Source organism: Xenopus laevis, chromosome 1S (genome assembly GCF_017654675.1).
Source record: "Xenopus laevis strain J_2021 chromosome 1S, Xenopus_laevis_v10.1, whole genome shotgun sequence".
NCBI classification, from domain to species: domain Eukaryota; kingdom Metazoa; phylum Chordata; class Amphibia; order Anura; family Pipidae; genus Xenopus; species Xenopus laevis.
In genome coordinates this window covers 157,885,197-157,906,653 of record NC_054372.1, presented here as the reverse complement: position 1 = coordinate 157,906,653, position 21,457 = coordinate 157,885,197, and the positions used below count along the sequence as shown (strand labels likewise).

The window sequence follows — 21,457 nt, the reverse complement described above, 5'->3', positions numbered from 1 at the left end:
CCCCAAAGTGACTTTCACAATGCTGCCCTCCAAGCTTACTTTTACATTGCCAGAGGGGTTCCGGGGTGGCTGCATCACTAGCACAGAAAACACAAGTGCACTCTTTGCACTAGAAAAGTCAAATCTCCAGTTTAATAACCAGAATAGTTTGTATAGAATGAAAAAGACACCAAGACATGTAACTTTAAAAGCGCCACGTCTTTATTAAAAAATAACTTACCGAAACTCTGCTTGCGCTCCTCTTCAGAAAAGGCAACAGGGCGACGATCCATCATGCGGTGCTCGATTTCTCCTCCCTGCCTTCTATAGGAGATAGTCAGGGAGGAGAAATTGAGCGCCGCACGATGGATCGTCGCCCTGTAGGCTTTTCTGAAGAGGAGTGCAAGCAGAGTTTCAGTAAGTTAATTTTTAATAAAGACTTTGCGATTTTAAAGTTACATATGGCTTGGTGTTTTTTTTTTCGTTCTATACAAACAATTTTTTTTAAAAAAAATTGGTGTTACTGGTACTTTAAAGTTACTAGGAGCAGCCCTTTTTGGCACACTGACACGAGGCAAGGTTCTCACTTCTGCCACACGGCAGAAGTGCTCCCAAGTATTAATAAAACCGCCTTTATTTTACATCTGGTACAGCAAAGTTTTGGACCTCACTGGTCCTTTATCAAGCTAACAAAGTATACAAAAATACTTTGTCAGCTTGATAAAGGAGCAGTGAGGTGCATAATGTTGCTGTGCCAGATATAAAATAAAGCTGGTTTTATTACTTGCTGCAATCTCCCTATGGATTTTGGATAACTAGATGTGAAGGTCGTTACTCTGCGTGTATCCCTCTGAAAAATAATTTCCTATCACCAAGGTGCTGGATAGTCGTTTCCATACATGGCAGAAGTGCCCCTGGTAGTGGCTGTTATGGGATGGGGCAACAATGGGCAAGTGTTGTGCTGGTGATAAAGGAGTAGTAGTTGTGGGTGCAGAGTTGTCCTGGGGGGATCAGCAGGGAGGTGTGTGTGTGTGTGTATGGGTCGCGGGAAGTAAAGAGTAAGTGTTCTCTGAGTAATTGTTCTGAGGTGGCAGTTGGCAGGAATTTTTGACATTGAATTTTCCTGTCATAGCAGAAGAGGGTTTGGTCCCATCTGAAGACCTACCAAAGCAGTGGTGTAACTAAGGCCCCCATAATGCAAGGGGGCCCCGAGTACTGAAGGGCCCCGGGGGCCACCCCTGTATTGCAGGATTACCAGGTGCCTTCTTTATGCCACCGCAGCCAGTGATTAGTCCCAGCACGCCCTGTCTCCAGCTGCTCCTACTGCCCACAAATAAAGCTCTCAGGGAAACTTTAATTTCCGGCACGCACTAGAAGGCACGCACTTACTGCACAGTAAGTCTTGTTTATGTTCCCATTGCTGAGGTAACACATTCGTGCTGGGAAACGCTAAGCACTGGATTGGCCTAGAGATCACCTCCTATTGGCTATGCACTTGCTTCTGTCTAGCAGCCGATAGTACTGGTTCATTTGTGCCGAAGCGCAGTGCTGAGGGGTTCCCACGTGTGTGACTTGGCCTCCATGAGGGATTGCCTGACCTGGGGTATTGGTACCTGAAGCAGGACAAGGAAATTGGAACCGGGTGCAGAGTAAGGGTACATGGTGTTATTGGTGGGTGTGTATGTGGGCCCTGGGGCTGGCAGCAGTGTAGGGCTGGAGCCAGGTGCGGATTAACGCCTAAACTATAGCCTAGGGGCCCAATGGTGGTAGGGGCCCATGGGTTTTTTATTGAATTTTTTTTTTTTATTATTTAAAAAATTCACCAGGTCCAGGTGTAATAGGGCAATATAACAACTCTATTTTATTTTATTAAGGTTCCCTGGGCTTGTGAAGTGTAATGTATTGGCTGCAACATATACGTCCATTCAACTTTAACTTCCCGCCGTATGCAAATTAATCAACTCTATCGCAACTTTGCTTGGAGCAGTAACGCTAGTGCAACTTCACCAGCGTTCGGCGCTCTGGACGCAACTTTGGCTTTTAGTGAATTAGCGTTGTCCTGGCGAATCTACGCCTGGCGAAGTGTTGTGCTGTCAGCGAAGCCGTCGCTGGCGATTTTTCGGAGGTTAGTGAATTTGCCCCTATGGGGCAAATTCCCTAAGCGGTGCAAATTCACTAGCGACCGCTTTGCCCACTTTGCCAGGTGTAAATTTGCCAGGACAACTCCGTAAAATGCAAAGTTGCGTCTAGGACGCTGAAAGCAGGCGAAGTTGCGCTAGCATTACTTCGCCAAGCAAAGCGTAGTTACGCTAGCGCGGCGGGAAGTTAAAGTTGAATGGACGTATATGTTGCATCAAATACATTACACTACACAAGCCCAGGGAAACCTTAATAAAATAAAATAGAGTTGTTATATTGCCCTACACATGAGCCCAGTGTATAGTTTATGTGCCATATGTAGAGGGAACCCAGAGAATTTACGGTCTTTTGCAGGCTATCACCCTGAAAAAACAAAGACGCCAGCATTTTTGGGACTTTTTTTTTTCAACCAAAAATTGAGGCAGTCCTATGCACTCCATTGCACTTCGCCTGGTCTGAGGTGTTGAAGGCAAGTCTGGCGCAAGCGGTAACGTTCAGTAAAATCCGCATCTTACTAAATTTGTGGAGTTACGTTGGTTTGCGAGAGCGAAAATTCGCATGGCGTTAAAGAGTGCAAAGCAACGCTAGCGTTTATCTCCTTCGCTATCGAAGTGACGCCTGCACCCGTTAGGGAATCGGCGTAGGGAAATGACGTCACACTGGTGAATTTTCGCTAGCATTAGTCATTTCACCCTTTAGGGATCTGCCCCTAAGTAACGAGTCCTTTGTTCTGCACGCTCGGCCGAGGAAAGCTGATCAGAAACCCTTACAAAGGCACTGGATCCCAGCAGCACTCTCTGAGAGGTCTCTCACTTGTTGCAGAAGGAGCATTAGAGACAGGCTTCGTTATATCCGGACTGAAGGACACAGCTACCCCACTGTCACTTATAAAAGCGGTCACTGCCTCATTGTAAAACCGCCCTGCGCACCTTCCCAGCAGCTCCCCAGCTCTGCCGATCCGCAGCAGCTCCAGGGCCGCGCTATTAACCTAGTAGGGCGGGGCTAGGCCTCGCTCAGGTTTCTGGTCCACAGATGAAACCAATCATGCGCTGGAGGTGTGGCCTTCCTTCCCCGCTTAACCCTATGAGGCAGGACCATATGTGTGTGTGTAATGCTGCCGCTGTATGGGAGGCCGTTTTCATTGCATTTGTGCGTACTGAAGCGGAGTGCCGGGGCTGACAGTGGACGAGGCTTCTACATAAGGTGAACACGGGAGACTCGTCCAGACAAGACAAAGGTAAGGTGAAAGTTTCCTTTGGCAGGATGGAAAAGGGGGAGCCAGGGAAAGGTGGTACATTCCAGGGCTATTACCATTATGATGCTCCTCTGTATCCCTCACTGGAGGGATGGGACTTTTTGTGTGGGGAACAGATGCTAATCGTATCTATAGTAACGGTGCCTGATCCTTTTGTGCTGCTACAAGCTTCACTCAATCTCATTATTTTACTAGCCATCTTGGGATTTTACTGGCCGTCATTGATTTTTCTTCCTTATAGGCTGTTGTTGCCATCTACAGTTTAGGTGTAAAGAAGAAGCCATATGTCGTGCCCAAGCCTGGGGGTACCATAATGTAATGTATGGCTTTCAGTTGATTCTGGGAAATGAAGTCCAATAGCAGCCTGAGGGCCTCAGACATTGTTGCTCCCATAGCAGTCTTTATTTAAATATGAACTCTCTGAATGTCAAACATATTGTGCTGTTTATGGAATCATGTGAGCAATATAGCAGGCCAAAAACTGAGGAACGCCAATATTTAAAGCGACCTTGTGCCAAATCTGTGCTTTGCTCATGCTGTTGGGAACCCTGCTATTGGCACCATTTGCTTTTTACGTTGCTTTAGAACAAAGGGATGTCAAAGGACAGGGTTACAGTAGAGCCCAGTAAAAAATAGGTGCCCTTTTTATTGTCTGCTCTGCTGGGGGACTTTGATGTGAAACCGTTAGAGAGCTCACATTATTCCAATTAGAGAACTCACTTTATTCCAATTAGAGAGCTCACTGTCATCCAAGCACACTGCCTCAGGCGTTCTTATGTGATGTACCTGCGAGCTCCATGCTGCTGGGCAGATGAATGACTCCAGTTGTTGGATCTTGCCATTGCGTGATACAGATTGCCTTGTGTAACAATGTTCTGTATACATTCCGGTACAATTTTTCCCTTGGTAATCTATGTGATCCTGCTCTGAAACCACATTGTTCCCTATTTCCAGGTTTGGAATGCTGAGCTGCCTTTCCTCATCAAGGATTTCTAATGTTTATGGCCTACCCCCCCCCCCCATAATGTGCTATGGGACAGCTGTCAGGGGATGTCGAGAGTTGTAGTTTGACAGCAGCGGGTTAGACGGCCCTTGTGAATAAGCAATAAGACACTAAATGAAAGCACACCTGGTAATTTGATACTGATATTCTGATATAAATATAGATTTCTGAAGCTCCATTGTACCGCATGGGGTTAACCAAGGGAACTATCTATCTGGAAGTCTGGCTCATTTCATTTGATGTAAGACTGTTAAAGAAGCTTTAGAGCACAAGGGATTTTACAGAAAGCAATTCAGATGGGCATATTTCATGTGTGGCTTGACATTTGAAAGAACAACCCAACTTGGCATGCAGACTGAAAATTACCATATAACTCACATCACTTTCAAGCAATTGGAGCTATCAGATTTCTTTTATGAAATGCTACAAGGGTATGCATGCCTGGGATAAGAAGTGCCGCAGGAGCTGGAATTCTGGTGCTCATTAGGGTCCTGTTTAGCTGCACGGTATACGAGGCACTCTGTTATATGGAAAATACTGTTCTTGTCTTACTCAGGTCAGTTATGAACCAATATGTCGGGCTGCACAGATCCAAAAACTCTAGCATGATATATATCCAAACAACTTCACACAGCAGCAAAAACAAATGTCAGTCTAGATCTAGATCTGGTCTAGACTGCAAATGTAGCAGTCTCAAAGAATAGACCATCACCATACATGATTGTGTAGAGTTCTCTCTACAGGGGTCCAAGCAGGGGGAGTGGGATCTGAGTCCTGCATAGCAGCAGAAAGAGTATGAGAAATCTCAGAAGCACACAACATATTAAGCGTTTGAGTGCGCATTCAGCACCTGTAGTAGTAAGAATGATAACACACCACCACCCAAACAGCATTAGGGGAATAGACTCTGGAAGGGACTGTTGCTGTATACAGCAGTGATTACAGAAGCACTCTCTCTAAGTGGCACCCAACTTGCAGCCTTTCAGTAATTGTACAACTCAAACCACCCATCAATAGCTGACGACTTTCAGGGCTTTTGATACTTGTAGTTTAACTGCTGAGGGGCCATAAGCGAAATAGTCCTACATTATAAATAATGGGACCCAGCACCAAAGGTTCAGTTATTGTCCAGAATCTTTGACATCAATAGTGGAGGAGCCCTTGTGTTTAACCCCAAGTGAAAGATATGCTTTTTAATTATAATAAGTTATTTACTCCAAAGAAAGCGTCATTTTGCAAACATGCAGTTTATTTGTACCAAGAGATTATCCCGGTGGGTGTGACATTTACTACATGCTGCTGACAAATTTGCAGTTGTAAGCAATGTACATATTTAAAAGCGTTTTCTCGATTTTACATGCTTGCAGTGGGATTGAACACCTGGCTGCAGCCTCTGCGTATGATTAACTGGCCTTCAAAGTATTTGGATTTGCAAGTAAAGTGGACTTATGGGGCCTAGTGCAGCAGAACAGCTCAGGGTCTGCTCAGCCTGGAAGAATAGCCGTGCCAGATTCCCAGCCCCTTCATATACTGTGATGTGTAACTACTAGCATTCTCAGCCAGACACTGGGAGCTGCAGTGCACAACAGCTGGAGGGCTGCATGTTTGCCATTCCTACCGTAAAAGATCCAATAGAACACATTGGTCATGGTATTTCTTTAATTAGCATAGCAATATTGTGGAGGGTATAGTTAGATAGACATTCCCCTTGAACAGGTACAAAATACTAGGGATGCACCGTGTCTACTATTGTGTAGTTTGGCAAAATCCAGAATATTTTATGAAGGATTTGGCCAAATTATGAACTGAATCCAAACCCTAATTTGCATATGCAATGCATGAAAAATAATACATTTCCCTGTCCATGTGACAAAACGTCACGTGATAATAAGGATTTAGATTTGACTTGGCCAGGCACTTGGATTCAGCCAAATCCTGCTGTAAAATGCAGAATCCCAAACCAAATCCTGGTTTCATGCAAGGAAAGGGTAATTATCGTGATCTCTCCTGGGTTGGTCCATATGTCCTCAAGCAAACTGTCTATGGGAAGAAGAAGCAAATTTTTCTCATTTTAGGGTTTGGATTCTGTTTAGCAAGGTTCTTGGATTTTGCCAAATTCTGCTAAAAAGGGCTCTAATTTGCCAAATCCTCAACTGAATCCGGCTTTCTGTGCATCCCTTATATGTAGAGTGGCCTTGTAGCAGTCATCATGTGCTCCTTGTGTTCTATCTTCATTTAGAGCTGCTGGGCTGTACCACTATTAGTAACCCAATACTGTGTGCCATCAATCTAGACATAACCTGTTCATTATTGTTTTTAAATCACAACCCATCACTACTTAAATTAACCCTCTCCTAGTCCTAACAACCCCTCCTCACATTTGGGTCCTTAAAGGGATGGTTGACCTTTAAGTTAACTTTTAGTATGTCATAGAATGGCTAATTCAAACTAAACTTTTTAATTGGCCTTCATTTTTTGCTTTTTTATAGTTTTTGAATAATTTACTTTCTTCTGACTCTTTCAAATGGGAGTCACTGGTCACTGGCCCCATCTAAAACAATGCTGTATTGTTATTGCTACTCTTTATTACTTAGGTTTTCATTCATTTGGCTATTCATATTCCAGTCTCTCATTCAAATCAAGGGTCATTTGCAAAAAATAAGCTGCTAAATAACGCAAAAAACACAAGTAATAAAAAATGAAAATCAATGGCAGTTTTTTTTTCAGAATATCACTCTCTACATCATACTGAATGTTAATTTCAAGGTGAACAACCCCTTTAATGTCTGACCAACATTTCCCTTTATGTGGTGGCTGAAGCACCTATGAGAGATACCCATTAGTGATTAGGTTACCATGCAAGTGCCAGGATTGCAATGAGGAAGAGGAAAGCATATGGACTGGACCCAGAAGGAAAGCTCATTGGGGAAGAGGAAATGGGCCAGACAAGCCAAATACCATTCACACAGTTTGCCAGCAAGATTTAGGCAAGTTAACTAAGCTGTCCTATTCATGAAGCCAACATTGTTTTGAATCCCTAATTAATCAGTATATGTTGCATAATAGCATAGTTCTACTCCAAAATGTTTGTTTTACTCAGCAGATGATTAACATTGTTATTCTTATTGCAATTATTCATTTTTATTTAGCCTCAGAAACAAAATGAATTGGTGTTTTGTTGAGCTTTGTCGAGTTTAAGTGCAGGGGGGGCCCAGGAGTGTAGGGGGCCCAGGAAAGTTTTAATTAATGAGCAATTTCAAAATATCTTGGTTGAATAGGTCAATTTACCAGTGATTTGGGCCCCTACATTGAATTTGCTGTGGGGCCCAGTAACATCTAGTTACGCCAATGTTGTGAGCTATAATTTAATGGGAGACAGAACCAAGAATGGCTGTGCAGGGGGGTGTAACCCCAGTGTTAGATACTGAAAATAATATCTTATGGGTTCTGTTTCTTATTCTTTAAAATGCATTCATATTATTATAAATGTACAAAGACAGAGGCACCCAAAAGAGAATCACTATCTCCCAGTAGATCTTGATTATGAAACCAACAGATTAGTAAAGTTGCAGACATATGCCTCCATTCAGTCAACCATTAATATTATTAAGACTAGGTGCTGTTCCTTTTAGTACCACAATTCTCTATTTTCTAGCTATGCAGTGTACGGTATGTTTAATTTGCCATGATATTGAAATAGCATTCCCAGCAATAGCCAGCTGCTATGACACATAATGGAATAATATAGATAAACCCAGACCCTGAATTGGTACTGTCTGGATTCTCACTGACTGTACATAAGACGGTCATAGGGTGTAAAAAATACAATTTAATATGGATGGTAAAGGGTCCTTCCTTGCAAGAGTTTAAACTTGCATGTAAGTTACCCTCAGGGCACTCAGCTCTTTGCATAGCTTTATGGTAAATGAATATACATTTTCAAAGCCTGGAGTATCTTTTTTCTTCTTGGAAGTGAAGTTTCATATATAATTCTGTGAAATGGAAACATAAACCTAGATTTTGCACATGAATTCTCTCATCACTGCTTATGGGAAGACTGGCTAAGACCTATGCATGTATGCTGTCTAACATTATGTGCCCAAGATTGGCTAAATCAGTTGCCTCTGGAACTGCAATGTTTAGATACAGATAGGGGCAGATTTATCAAAGGTTGAAGGGAAAATTTGAATTAAAAAAATATGAATTTCGAGCAAATTTTTGTGTACTTCGACTATGGAATAATCCAAATTCGATTCGAATTTGAAAAAAATTCGAAAACTAGAATTTCAAAATTTATCATGCACTGTCTCTTTAAAAATTCGACTTCAACCATTCGCCATCTAAAACCTGGCGAATTGCTGTTTTAGCCTATGGGGAAAAACTGACCTGTTCTGACCTATTCGGCCAAAAAAAAAATTTGAATTTAATTTCAGTTGGTCTTTTTGAATTCGAATTTCTAAGTTTTTCAAATTCGAAGTTCAACCCATGATAAAAATGCCCCTATGTGGTTATCACACAACGTGCAATACATCAAGGGGCAGATATAAATCTGCCATTTATTTTACACAACTTTTTACACTGTTTTTTCAGCGAATTTTATTTTAAACAGCATAATAAATACGGTAGGCCCCCAAGAGTCTTCACTGTGTCTGCATGCTCCCTAAAAACATTGTATTGTTTAGCTGGAAACAGGTAAACACTGGGGTTATCCCCGCACTGATGAAGATTTTTTAATTTCATGTACCTGTGGGGTTGCCGTCCCCCTATACACCTGTAGTACCTGGTTAATCATAAGTGGAGAGGCCCGGTGTGCATGTGCAATTCAGCATGCAGAATGATGTTTGTATAGGGTTTTGGAACTCCCTTTGGAAAGTTTGAATTTAGTGCTTGGCCTTAATCTATTGCATCCATTGGCCGCTGGGGAAATGATGTCAGTTCTGATCACAGTAGACTCTATCTCTAGGCCTTTTTAAAAGTTTTTAAAATTCATTTAATGAGCTTTTCAGTAACCTAGTATGGCTTACTCTCTGTCTAAGGCACTGCTGGTACTGACAGGCAGAAAACTTCTTATAAACAGCAATACAAATATTTCTGAGTGGTGGTCTGTCTGTCACCCCATGTAGAGAGTAACCCATATATCTCTAGGATAAGTGCTGGCAGAATTTTTGAAGACCACTGTTCTATTCAGCATGTGATTAGACCAAAGAACAGAGGCTTCCTTACTAAGATATAATGCGCCTCTTTGTTTATCAGTACAGGTATGGGATCCATTATCCAGAAACCTGTTATCCTGAAAGCTCTGAATTATGGAAAGTCCGTCTCCCATTTTATCCAAATAATCCAAATGTTTAAATATTATTTCCCTTTTCTCTGTAATAATTAAACAGTAAGTTGTACATGACTGAAATTTAAATATAATTGGAAGCAAAACCAACCAGCTTATTGTGTTTATTTAGGGGCCCGTTTACTTAGCTCGAGTGAAGGAATAGAGGAAAAAAAACGTAGAATTCCGGTTTTTTTTTGGCTATTTCGACCATCGAATGGGCTACTTCGACCTTCGACTTCGACCTTTGATTTCGAATCGAACGTTTCGAACTAAAAATCTTTCGACTATTCGACCATTCGAGCATTCGATAGTCAAAGTACTGTCTCTTTAAGAAAAAACTTCGACCCCCTAGTTCGCCACCTAAAAGCTACCGAAGTCAATGTTAGCCTATGGGGAAGGTCCCCATAGGTGATCGATGGATTGATGGATTAAAACCCGATTTTTCGTTCGATCGAATGAATAGCGCTAAATCCTTCGACTTTGGTATTCGAAGTCGAATGATTTAACTTCGACAGTCGAATATCGAGGGTTAATTAACTTACGGAAAATGAAAAGTTATCTTTCTATTAGAAGGCCACACTTGCTAGAATAATATAAGAACACTGACTTCTTCCCCAAAAGTTTACAAGAGGAAACCAGAGTGACTGACTGAATTCACAATGAGCGGGCACAATGCCAGTTATCTAACCCTTAAACCAATTGTTTTTCCTTGAGTATCTTAGTCACTGTAATAGTACACTGTTTTGTTCCATAGTCAAATTTCTGCAATTATATCTACCTTGCTGTAATACTAGTACTGCTAGTGTCTCTTAATTCAATTGCCTTTGTTTTACAAGATCTTGTCAGTCATTAATTGACTATGCACTCTTTCATTTCAAGATACAAAGACTTCTACTTCAACCTCATATTCAGAATTTCAGACACAATGTACAGAATGGTATACTATTCAGTAAGAGTAATGACAGAATATTAATTTCAATATGTGCATATATTACTGCAAATATTCGCCCCAAATAGTTTTTACTTAAAAGATAAAGTAATTGTAAGCAACATTCCAGAATCCAATGGCTGTGAACTGAGAGAAGCATCCAACTTTCTCTCATTATGCGAAAAATATTTTAGATTGTACAATTTTTTATGAAGATGAACATTACCCCAGGAAAAAGTGATATTTATTTATTAAAATATTTATTTATTAAAATTTATTAAAGTGCGAATTCCAAAAAACTTTTTTTGTGGAATTTTTTTTTTTACAGTATTATACTCCAAGTATGGAAAAAGTCCAAAGCCAAAAATCTGGTATCTCAGACCTACCGAGGGTGTATATAAGTCAATGGGAGAGGTTCCTATCCTATTTGCAATTTTCTGTGCTGGAATTAGCCCAAAAATCTATTAGACTATTTCAGACTTTTTGGACAAAAATTCAGGCTTTTCAGGAAAGAGCCCAAAAAAATTGAGAAATTCAAATTCAAAAAGACCAACCAAAATTAATTTTTTGGGTTTTTCCTCAATCTCGTTGTATTTTTTTAATAATAAAACACCAATTGTGAATTAAAATAGTCAGATTTTGATAAATAAGGCCCATAGTGTAAAAAAGGTAGGAAAATATTACAATTCTAGTAATTTTTCTTTCTCTAAATCTAATGATAGAAATACCGTACTAGGGTTGTTGACTTGTTCCAATATTACTTCCTTTAACATGGGTCCTCTGGGTGCCATAAATAAACAATAAACACATACTGCCAACAATCCCATGGAACTCTATAACATGCTATTTATCACCCAACCAAAATGCAACTCAACTATAGTATTAAAATAGCAGATACAAATACAACTTAATAATAGCTAGCCATTTGTCTTAGTGCATATCAGTGCATGACAATACACTTCTGACATCTTGGTGAAAAATGGCTATGGGAAACAAGCTCTCTAGAAGTCATGTGCAATAACATATGAATGAATAGACGGTCCTGTCTTGGATTTTATCTCACTCTCTCAACTGCAGAGCTTTCCAGATCTCCATTTTTCAATCTTTGTCCTTGACTGGCTATCTGCTTAGGACATAAAAAGCACTTACGTAATTCCACAGATAAATTACTGAAGAACAATTGAGGGGTGTTTGTTGTTCTTGGGTCTATGCTGTGCCAACATAAAAAATAGGTCAGTTATTTTTATTTTAGAACTCACATATTTCTTTTCCCTTGAATAGTTGTGTGCCATCTGCCCTTTCTGGCAACTGTGTGGGCTGTTTTTTTATACAAGCCTAGATGAAAATCTGGGTCATACAGAAGGTGAACTGAATTCATCCAAGTGTACGATCCAGAAATTATATTGCATGGCCACTAAAATATTATCTGTAAATTAGTGTGTGTTGCTTTGTAAATCATTCCAAGAAAGCAGTGTGGAATGAAAATAGCATGCTTTTGGTTTGTAGACCTGGTGGATCCTTGGCTTACATTAGAAAGAATTATATTACTTGTGATATCAAAAAAGCTTTTATGTCTTTATTTGCCAAATAAAAGTGCTTACTTTTGTAATATTAAGAGTTTTGGAAAGTTAATTCGAAATATAGTTATGAAAAAATGGAAAGAAATGAAATACAGTTATACACCCATTCTGCAGAAAACATAAAATATATCAGTAATGACTTACTTTGTTTTGTGTCTTCTGCCTGTGTGGGTTTTAAAAGTTAGCGCACCCTAATAAGATTTCCAGTTGGTTCAACTATGGGTGGACATTGTGGGACTATGGTGGGGACATTAGAATTTCTTTTCAGTCAGGAATAAGATGAATTGATGAGAGCTGTAGAGAGACAAAGATTAGAAGCAGAAAGTGCGTGAAGATCAGAGCTGAAATATATGGAGGGGCTTCATTGTCAAAGGCCTTGACTGTGTGTGTTAGTATAGGTATGGGATCTGTTATCAAGACACTTGAGACCTGGGGCTTTCCAGACAAGTGTAAAGGTGGCCATAGACACACCGATAATATTGTACGAATCAAGTTTTTGTACGATATTCAGTGCGTGTATGGTGGAAAACGAGTCAACCGATATCGGCAGAAGACTTGGCTATCGGTCGGCTCATCAATCGGGCTGGCTGGAAAATTTTGATCGGGTGCCCAAACATCGCCCATTGTTAGTGCTGAATCGTCAAATACAGTTAGAATTATATTGTTTCTACTTGTATATCTGACGATTCTGCTTTGCACGTGTCTATTGACACAAACCATAGGCAGCAGAAGATGTTTTTTGCTGGGGAGGCCAGGATGAAGGCCGCAGCAAAAATCTGGCCATGCCCCTTTAGGCCACTCCCTTTGGACTCCACCCACCCACCCACTTTGCCATGTGTTTTCACAGAATTTTCAGGAAAATCCAACCATAGCAGTGAGGGCAAGATGTGCTTAAAGTATGGCACTGCAGGAAGGGGGTATTAATACCACGTGTACAATTTTAACTGAGAGCTGTGAATGCTGCACTACAAGCACATTATGGGGAAAAGATTCTGGCACCCAAAGTACATTACATGCAGAGACTGTGAGGTACTCAAAAGACATACAAAGGAGCAGTAGATACTGATCTCCCAAGAACATAATATGGAGGAGGCACCACAAGCACTATAAAGCACATTATATAGAAAGAAGCAGAGGGCACTGGCACACCAAATACATACATAGAGAGCAATGGAGAGTGGTACCACAAGCAGCAAGATATAGAGAATACTGGCAGGTTAAGCACAATATACAATAAAACAAAGTGGGTATAAGTACAAGAATGCATTATATAGTAAGAATCAGTGAGTACAGGCACTCCAAACCTATAAATTATAGCACCTCCCCCATGCACTGCCTCACTCTACTGCTCTTCCTAAATGCAAGGTATAAGGAGCTTTAGGCCTGGAGCATTGTGTAGCCTGTAGTAGGGAAAGCCATGCAGTGTTTGCATTAGTAATGTATAGTAGGGAGAGATGGTATCTATAGTAACAGTGGGATAATAGTCTCTGGGAAGGGAGTGTGGCTGTGGGATAACAGGGATAGTAGGGAGAGATGTCTATAGTAACAGTGGGATAATAGTCTCTGGGAAGGGACTGTGGCTGTGGGATAGCAGGTATAGTAGGGAGAGATGGTGCCTATAGTAACAGTGGGATAATAGTCTCTGGGAAGGGACTGTGGCTGTGGGATAGCAGGTATAGTAGGGAGAGATGGTGCCTATAGTAACTGAGATAATAGTCTCTGGGAATGGAGTGACTCTGGGATAGCAGGTATAGTGGGGAGAGATGGTGCCTATAGTAACAGTGGGATAATAGTCTTTTTGAAGGGACTGTAGCGGTGGTATAGCAGGTATAGTAGGGATAAATGCTGCATGTAGTAGCAACAGCTCCTCATTAACACATTTTTCTTGTTGATAAGTCTTAGCGGCTATCTGAAAGAAGCATTGGCCAGCAAGTTCCTGGAGCCCTGTGCAGCAGAAACTGCACGCTCCAACCTTAGGGCAGAGCAGGAAAATGATAATTAAGCTCTCCCACCCATCCCCCTGACAGCATAACAATGAGAACAGCAGCCAGTCAATTAATGGTCTTCCCACACAGCTCCCCTATCACTTTTTGCATTACTGCTACCAATGTACTTGGAGATTAACCCATTGCCCACAGAGAAGTTTAGACTACTTGCACTGCTTGAAGACTTGAACTGTGGGTGCAAGCATAGTTGATCTCCGGGTAGCCTAGTACACCTGTGGGGCAGGGTTTATCACCCATACATCCCGATCATACAGAAAACGTGCGTGCGCTGCTCACGCATGGCTGCTTCCCTCTACTCAGCCGTCTCCTCACAGCCCCGGTGGATGCGCTCATTTGGCTTGGCCCCCTGGCTCCCCACTCTCCCCAGCCCAGGGCAGTCAGTGACCTGCTAACGGTCCCATGTGGGAAGCGTCACGGGCCATCAACAGGCGTCGTTAGGCACAGGCACTTACTGTATCAGCTAGGGCAGCCGGACCATGTTGCAGTAAAGGCCGGCCCTGGGCAACAGTACTGTAAGCAGTAAAAAAAAAAAAAAATGACAAAAATGAAAATTTGCCTGCATTCGCTTGGCCCACCCTGGTTGCAACGCCTATGAAAACTATCTTTTCTGTAAAGATCTTTTCCAGGAAAGATGTTAATTGTTACGTCTATCTCCACCTTTAGGGTTTTCTGAAGTTAGCTCCTGGAAACTTTGAGCGACTTCGGAAATGTCTATTAAAAAAAATGAAAACTTAAATAACCCTGGTTGGATTGTTTTTCCACTAATATGGCTTTATGCATATTAGTTACTGTTTTATTAATACAAAGGTAAATGACTTCATTAAAATGTCATGCTGTAATTCTTAGCTTTCTAGATAGTGGTTTTCTGGATTCCGTATCTGTATTTTAAATTTGATTTAAGAAGAAATTGTTAGATTGTGAGCCAGTGAAACTTACTATAATCACCCTCGAAATAGATACTCTCGGCTCATTAACTGCAGTTCTATAATAATATTGTATTGAGCACTAATGGGCAAATTCACTAACTCGCCAGCGACGGCTTCACTCACTTCGCAACACTTCACCAGGTGTAGATTCGTCAGGACAACGCTAATTCACTAAAATCCAAAGTTGCGTCCAGGGCGCCGAACACAGGCGAAGTTGCGCTAGCATTACTGCGCCAAGCAAAGAGAAGTTGCGCTAGTTTTGGCTAATTTGCATACGGCGGGAAGTTAATGTACAATGGATGTATATGTTGCAGCAAATACATTACACTACACAAACCCAGGGAACCATAATAAAATAAAATAGAGTTGTTATATTGCCCTACACATGAGCCCAGTGTATAGTTTATATGCCATATGTTAGGAAATGTAGGGGGGACGCCAGGTACCCCATAAAAAATTTACGATCTTTTGCAGCCTATCACCCTGAAAAATGAAAAGTCGGCAATGGTTTTTGGAACCTAGAAAAATCAACTATTTTTTGAGGAACTCCTATCTACTCTATTGCACTTCGCCTGGTCTGAGGTGGCGAAGGCAAGTCTGGCGGAACAGGTAACGTTCAGTAAAATGCGCATCTTAGTGAATTTCAGAAGTACTGCTCTTTCGCCAGAGCTAAACTTCGTCTGGCATAAGAGTGCGAAGTAGCGCTAGAGTCTATCTCCTTCACTAGCGAAGTTACGCTTGTGCCCATTAGTAAATCGGCGAAGTAGCGAAATGACGTCACGCTGGCGAATTTTCGCTAACGTTAGTCACTTCACTCTTTAGTGAATTTGCTCCCATGAGGGGTCGCTCTTGTGCCTCTGTGTTCTTTTGCACTTCTGCATGGGGGAAATTTAAATAACCTTTATAGTATTGTGTGTTTTCTTATAGTAGGATAGTAGTATAGTAGGATATGAAAGTGATGTTGAGACAAATTGAAATTTGTTTTCTTTCTTGTTTTTTTTTTTTTTTTAAATCATTTAGCTATTCGTTCATCTGCTCATCAACAGAATATCAAAAGCTAACTGGTTTCCAAGGTTCAATATACCCTGGCAACCAGGTAGTTGTCTGAATGAGATACTGGAAAATGAAAGGAGAGGAGATGAATAGAAAACAAATGAAGTAACAATAACAATAAAATTGTAGCCTCACAGAGCAATAGTACTTTGTCTCTGGAGTTAAAAAAAAAAATCATTAAAAAAATGAATACGAATAAAATTTACTTAAAGGTGAGCTACCTCTTAATATTGGCCATAATATGCCCATTTATGTCAGAACAGTTTAGTAGTTTTCTGAGTAGGATTCAAATTCTGGTTTGTGTATGGGAATTGGTTAAAAAATATATATTTGACCCTCATATAAATCAGTGTATTAAACATACTTGAGAGGCTTGCACTAGTCATAATATAAAAATATAAATTACAAAGGTTTTCCTTGCAGCCTTTATACAAGAAAGTAGTTTATAAAAGTTTGTTTTAATTCCAGCGTTGTGTCGTCCTTCTACCTGGAAGGTTTATTTTCTTCTGATTTAAAGCATTTGTGCCTGAGCTATATAAATATTCTGCTGCATAAAGTAAGCTTTGATTATCAGATAAACGTAAGTGCGCTTTTTTAAGGATTATTTTTCGAAAACCGTTGCAGTTTAAAGTTGCTGTTTTCATTGTCTCCATCCCTTATAGTCCTCATCCCACATGCAAATTATTTTGATTGCCTGCAATTAAAATGCATACATTTTTTAAAATTTCTTTCTACCTTTTTTACCTGCTCATACAATGACATTCAGAAATTTCAAGTGAAAATTTCAACTTTTCTATTAAAAATGATTAAGATATACACTGAGGTAGTTTAGCTGGCAGTAATAACGACTATCTTTGGATCCAATCAACTCCAAAATCTACGTATCTTGCAATGTAGTCTTGTCATGTCATGTTTGCAGGGAAATTTCCAGGAATTTCTGTTATTGAATAAATGATACCCATTATTTTAAAAAAAGACTAAACATTAAAGCTGTAGCAACTTTTCTTAATGATCTGAAGAAAGCAATATACAGAAATTGTAAAAATCTTCAAAAATAAAACAGTTGTATGTCGTGCGAATATTCCCTTATTATAAAGTTTCCTTCTTGTACTATAAATGGGTATCAATAACTCTATACACAATCAGTATACATGATAAGATATAAAGTAAATACAGTCATTCTTGTAAAATCTTAGCTAAATTGTTGTAATTAAACTACTGCTTCATACCTCCCAACTTCCTCCCATTTTTTACGGGACAGTACCGATTTTGACAGCTCAACCTGCAGTCCCGGGTTTGTTACTGAAATGTCCCGACTTTCTTTTTGATCTCCTTCACTGAACAGCCAGAAATGTACAACATTTCTAAAACCTAATTGGCTTTTGGCAGACAGCCCAGAATATGTGGCAGGTGCACTTAGATACATTTATTACAATTTAAGATAAGCACAGAAACAATTGTAACAACTTTAGATAAGAAGGTCTCTTGGGGAAACTGTGATTTGCAGTTTAAAGGGCAATTCGCCTTCATTAGCAAAACACATAAAACCTGACCCTTAAGGGCTATTCCACACGGGGAGATAGCGACGCGTTTGCGGTCGCGGCGACAAAGCGCCGCGACAGTCGCCGCGACCGGCGCAGGCGACAGTTTTGTATGGGCGCCTATGTAAAAACGCCTGTGCTAACCACACGAGGCGATGCGCTTTTCAACAGTCGCCTGAAAATGCCTCGCCAGGCTTTTTCAGGCGACTGTTGAAAAGCGCATCGCCTCGTGTGGTTAGCACAGGCGTTTTTACATAGGCGCCCATACAAAACTGTCGCCTGCGCCGGTCGCGGCGACTGTCGCGGCGCTTTGTCGCCGCGACCGCAAACGCGTCTCTATCTCCCCGTGTGGATTAGCCCTAAACCCCAGAAACGTGTTCAAACTTTCCATAACCTGCCAAATTTTGTAAAATGGGCATGGTAATTAGGGGGAGTGACCATAAAAAGGGGGCATGGTCAAACAATTTCCTGCACCAAATCTCTTTGTCCTTCTTTCTATTTTTAAAATTTTGGGAGGTATGGTGCTTAGTTAATTGCCACTTAGCGGAAAAGTATACCATAGTGCTGTATATTAATTGTATTCAGATTGTAAAAGTTATGCATGTACTAAATCATTTCTTTAATTTATTGAGGTTTCTAACAAAGATACCTGTCAGGGACTATGATATATTCCTCTGTAGCCCTATATATCAAATAATGGACTTTTATTATAAACAGGACAGTGCACACACCTGTGTTGCACATGTTACTGTTTTGTATCAACCACTGTCCAAGTCCGCTCCTTTCTTCTTTTATGTTGAACGCAAGTGATAGGTGGAAGCATCTTGACTGTATCCTTTGACCGTAAATTTATTTTTACTGAATGATAATGACATTTGTTTGGTTTCTGATGAGACTGCGACACTGTGTATATTCACACCATTTTTTTTTATTCACACATTTCACATCATGGGGCAGATTTATCAAAGGTTGAGGTGAATTTTCGAATGAAAAAAAAACGAGTTTTCAAGCTATTTTTTGTGTACTTCAACTAGGGAATAGTCCAAATTTGATTAGAATTTGAAAAAAATTTGAAAATTCGAATATCAAAATGTATCATTCGACCATTCGCCATCTAAAACCTGCCGAATTGCTGTTTTAGCCTATTGGGGACTTCCTAGAACCTATTTGGAGTGAATTGGTTGACTTTGAAAAATCAAATTTTTTGGGTGGGGGAAACTGCGAATCAAACTCCATCGAATGCGATATTCCTTCGATTTGTGGGATTCGGACCTATTTGATCGAAAACTGACCTATTCAACAAAAAAAATTTCAACTTAATTTCGGTTGGTCTTTTGAAGTTTTTTCAATTCGAAATTCGACCCTTGATAAATATGTCCCCATGTGTAATATTTATAAGAAAGGATGATATTAGCCCTCCAGCTGCTGTTAGGTGTTGGTGTTAAGTACAACCTAGGCCAGTTTCTCAAGGTTTAGCTCTGCATATAAGCTTAGAATTCTTAATACAGTGCAGAAAATTTGATAAGGCAGCATTCTTTAAAAGTGATTGATTTAGTGAGTGTGATGTGGTTTTATTTTATCTGAAAACTGGATACGAAAAGAGCAGAGAAGCAGGAAAGCTGACAAGATTTGGGGGCGGTAATGAATTAAGTTACATCTATCTTCAACAGACATTATTAATTTAGTTATAGTTTCATTTCTCAAAAAACCAGAGAACTGTAAAAAAATTTGAAAAGCAGTCTCCACCCGTTTGCCCCTTGCCCATTTATCTGTCTGCTCCTATACATCAGCTTCAGATAATGCATGTGAAAACTATAGAATTGTCTTTAGAATGTTGTACACAAATAGGCTTTTGAAATCATTTTGTGGAAAATGTGAAAACAATTTTGGTAATACAGTAGTACAATGCTTTAGTGTAAAAGGGTAGAATATGATAGCTGCAGTTTTGTTTAAAGGAAAAGTGCTTTTACTTGGGGGTGCCAAAAGTTAGGCACCCCTAAGTGATTGTATCTACTTACCTGAAACCCCGGGCCGGTGCTCCTATCAGGAGAAAACTGCACTCTCCCAGGGTTCTTCCAGCGAGCACCATGGAGCGATCCTCTTTCTGCTTCTTCTTTCTTCCCACAGCAGATGTGCAGTAGAAATAGCTGGCTTTTTCGTTATAGTTCAGCTTTTCACTCTACTGAGCATTCACGAGAAGAAAGTAGAAGTTGGAAGAGGATCGCTCCATGGTGCTCGCTGGAAGAACCCTGGGCCAGTGCAGTTTTCTCCTGATAGGAGCACTGGCCCGGGGTATCAGGCAAATAAAAAGAACATTGCCGTGCCAAGCCGGCCGGGCGCCCAAGGCAACCCGGCCGGCTACGTCACCCCCCTCCTCAAGTGTGCGTACATGCGAAGTGCGTGCGCATGTGCGTAACCGCGCACGAGCGAGCAGAGGATTCTTGAGTAGTTGCCAGCTGTGGGGAACTCAAGAGCCTGAGCGCACGTAAGAGTGCAGGCACACACAAGCATGCACAAAGAGACTAGAGGAGCTGCAAGTGTTGGAGATCATACGGGTCTTAGCTAGGGGAAGGCGGCAGAAGTATGTGCCTGGCGCCCCTCCACCTTTGCGCCCTAGGCACGTGCCTCTTCTGCCTACCCCTAGTTCCGGCCATGAAAAAGAATCACTTGGGGGTGCTTAACTTTTGGCACCCCCAAAAAGTAGACAATGCCTTTCCTTCTTTAAAAGTGTGTTGTATGATGTTACTGTGTACTTTTCATACAGCAGATTTGCTTGCTTGGAATGATAGTGGTTTATGGGTTTGGGATACTGAGAGCAACATTTCTATAGCAGTTAAATATTGCAATGAAAAAAATCAACTTTTTGGGTAACTTTTTTTTTAGTAACTGGTGTATTCTAAAGCAAAAAATCAACTTTTTGGGTAACTTTTTTTTTAAGTAACTGGTGTATTCTAAAGCACTTGCTGTTGATCCTGCAACTCATCTTCATATGTACAGATACACCAACAATAAGCAACTATAATTCAAGAGCTATGTTGAATTATATAAGGACGAAAATTGGGCATATGGATGCCACAATTTTTTGGTTTGAATTAAAAGATGAGCCTTTGTTCAGGGCCTCCTTAGCTCATAACATGATTACGAGTGTAGGAAAACACAGATTTAGTCATAAAACCTATGACAGCAATTAAGCATTCACCCCAAATCTGACCTTAACCGATCATTTAGCTGGGCTTTCAGGTGTATCAAGGAAAGCAGATAGGCACTGTCCTCAGATCTCATGCTACGGCTTATCGGGCTCAGCCCCCACCAATGCTTTAGGCCAATAGCATGTTTTCTTTTAGGTTTCCGAGGACCTGCTGTGCTGTTCCAAAACTCTTAAAGGGCTTCCTGGTGCATGACACTCTAATGCTAAACATATCTAAAGCAATGTTTTTCTTCTTATTTAAAGTGTTGTGCCCATTCTGGGGCCAATCCCTAACTGCTTGATATACTATTCTATTATTATTAAGCTAAAATTCAATAAAATTCTTTAAAAGGAGTTTTAAAACTATAGGAATAAAATCATGTTCTCTGTAGTTTCTTCAAAGGCCTCAGGCTGAACTATTATATAAGCTGTGGTTTATTGCGACTACAAGCATGTCTCTTAGATGGGTTCTTATAAATCGGAGACATGACCCACATAAGCACAGCACACACATTGGGCCTTATTTATCAAAAT

General features: G+C 40.6%; 1 protein-coding gene across 2 annotated transcripts in view; it reads left to right on the top strand.

Annotated features, from left to right (window-relative positions):
* Positions 1-3,194: 3,194 nt before the first annotated feature.
* Positions 3,195-21,457, top strand: part of sncaip.S (synuclein alpha interacting protein S homeolog) — a 149,375-nt gene continuing 131,112 nt past the window's right edge. For both annotated transcript variants that reach the window (XM_018244288.2, XM_018244289.2), the window contains exon 1: positions 3,195-3,355. The gene's annotated coding sequence lies outside the window, so the exon portion shown is untranslated. The remainder of the gene's footprint in view (positions 3,356-21,457) is intronic.